Genomic DNA, 2,749 nt, shown 5'->3' with positions numbered 1-2,749 from the left:
TCCGCCCGGTGACTCCGCTCTCTTTCCGGTTCCACCCCTCGGCCCCCGGTTTATGGGATCCTGGAGTCAAGTGTTGCCCTTTTCGGCACTGCTAGCAAGTAACCTTACATCATGGAAATATATTTATTGCTTATTTATGACGTAATAGCACAGAGTATGTAATATGTGCGTGAACCCGAGTGATACAAAGACCAAAGCTCCAACTGGTACTGCGTGATTGAAATGTACCTGGATTGAAAATAAATGCATTGGTTTGGAGATGTTCTGGGACTAACAGACTCGCAGACCACGGATGAAAAGCCCCAAAGTGCCCCCGTTATTATCAGTACCTGGAATGAACAGGAGGCGGACAGTCCTGGCATATCAATGGACGCCGAGCAAGGAAACCATGTTACTTGCCACATTTAAGAAGGAATGTTATATGAAAGTATTATAGTAACATTAGTCACGTATGTAGCACACAATATTCAATAAGTAATCATCATACCCCAAGGAAACAATGTTAACCAACCTTATGTCCTGGAGTTTACATGGAGCTGTTTGAAGCAGGTGCATACCGCACTGAGCTGATAGTAACTTGCGACCTGTAGGTCACACACGGAAAGCTCTAATAAAAGCATTAACTCACTAAGGTAACGCCCCTAAACTATAAAACTGTGACCTTCGAGTTCATGTTTTGCTTTGCAGCAGGCGCATTAACCAGCTAAGCTACTGTGCCATATTCAACTCTGTCATTAGAGAACCTACGTCAGAAATCATGGATCTGGGCATCAGGTGCATTAAACCTTAGAGCTGTGTAAAGATCCATCTTGCGTGTGACCTTTTCATTTAAGGGATAAACTGGAGAGAAGGAGGCTGAACGGAGAAAGAAAGAATACGAAAGAAGGAAACAATAAAAGAAAGAGAATGAAAGAATAAAAAGTGAACCCACCATCTGCCGAAACCCGGGATCGAACCAGGGACCTTTAGATCTTCAGTCTAACGCTCTCCCAACTGAGCTATTTCGGCGAGTCAATCACATATTGTGGCCAGTTGATATTGGTAAACCACGTATGTGCAGTGTGGCAGTGCATGCACACAGCAGAAGGTAATAACTGAAAGAGAATGAAACGCATGAAATTCTCGCAGGAGTGCACACAAATATATAAACAGAAGTGGGCTTGTGGCAGGTCCATGACGTCATCTTCTCTATCTCTCCGTGACGTCACAGTAGTTCAGCCGAGGGCTCTCAGGGTCCCTTTAACATCAGTCTTGCACCCTCTTAGACTGCTGCCTGCAGGAATCAATCAAAACAAACTATTGCTTGTGGTTTTGCACTTTTATATTCTCTCCCCATCTATCTGTAATTCCAACACTTAATATGTATTTTTTGCATGAGCGGTGCTCCTGGTTTAAACCTCCATTGCCCGGCTCTGGCTGTACTTGGTGCGGTTAGAATGCATGCAGAGCCCTGCTCTGGGTGGAATGTAGAGGGGTGGGGGCAATGAAAGGTTTGACAGTGAATGGTGGGGGGCGGTGGCCTCTCAGATTGAATTGCAGAAGCCCCCTCCCCCCCCCCCGGAGCTGGTAATGTGCAAACACAAGCGCTCCCCGGAAACGAAGCCAGGTGATAAAACCCTCGTGCACCCAATAAAGAACTTGTGTCCCGGGTCAGAGCCCCTTGAGAGAGCTTAGCTTATATAATCTACATTAACATGAAATGTTTATGAATTTAGATGAGATGATGCCGCATAGAAACTGTAGTAATAGCAATTTGCTTAAACGTGCACTTGAATTGTGACCACGAAGAGTGGCCACCAATGTTTACGCAAACTAATAATGATGACCAAAATGTTGATGTTACGATTAAATGAGCTTATATTAACATTTGCGTTTTTAAATCTGTATTGAAAACCTCATAAGCCTTAAGTTAGCATGAGCCGGAGTTTAACTGCCTGGCTCTCATATTAAATGCATTTTTTTATTTTCCAGTGTGCTGACTGTAGGAAAGTACCATCTTGCCTGGCATGTTACCCCCATTTTTCACTGTATATATGTTGTTTTAGTTGTATGTGTCACTGGGACCCTGTTCTCCAGGGCCCCAGTGCTCATAAGTGTGCGTGAATGTGTTACCTGTGTAGAGACTAACTGTCTAACTGAGGCTCTGCTAATCAGAACCTCAGTGGTTATGCTCTCTCATTTCTAACAGGCTAGTGACCAATTTTACCAATTTACATTGGCTTACTGGAACACCCTTATAATTCCCTAGTATATGGTACTGAGGTACCCAGGGTATTGGAGTTCCAGGAGATCCCTATGGGCTGCAGCATTTCTTTTGCCACCAATAGGGAGCTCTGACAATTCTTACACAGGCCTGCCACTGCAGCCTGAGTGAAATAACGTCCACGTTATTTCACAGCCATTTTACACTGCACTTAAGTAACTTATAAGTCACCTATATGTCTAACCTTTACCTGGTAAAGGTTAGGTGCAAAGTTACTTAGTGTGAGGGCACCCTGGCACTAGCCAAGGTGCCCCCACATTGTTCAGGGCCAATTCCCCGGACTTTGCGAGTGCGGGGACACCATTACACGCGTGCACTACATATAGGTCACTACCTATATGTAGCTTCACAATGGTAACTCCGAATATGGCCATGTAACATGTCTATGATCATGGAATTGCCCCCTCTATGCCATCCTGGCATAGTTGGCACAATCCCATGATCCCAGTGGTCTGTAGCACAGACCCTGGTACTGCCAAACTGCCT

At 44.9% G+C, this 2,749-nt stretch overlaps 1 non-coding gene across 1 annotated transcript; it reads right to left on the bottom strand.

Moving 5' to 3' along the window:
• Positions 1-935: 935 nt before the first annotated feature.
• TRNAF-GAA (transfer RNA phenylalanine (anticodon GAA)) lies at positions 936-1,008 on the bottom strand. The gene has a single exon. It is a non-coding gene; the product is annotated as a tRNA-Phe (tRNA).
• Between the last annotated feature and the right edge of the window lie 1,741 nt (positions 1,009-2,749).

The sequence above is a fragment of the Pleurodeles waltl genome, unplaced genomic scaffold (assembly GCF_031143425.1).
Source record: "Pleurodeles waltl isolate 20211129_DDA unplaced genomic scaffold, aPleWal1.hap1.20221129 scaffold_70, whole genome shotgun sequence".
Lineage (NCBI taxonomy): Eukaryota > Metazoa > Chordata > Amphibia > Caudata > Salamandridae > Pleurodeles > Pleurodeles waltl.
This window is presented reverse-complemented; position numbering and strand designations above follow the sequence as displayed.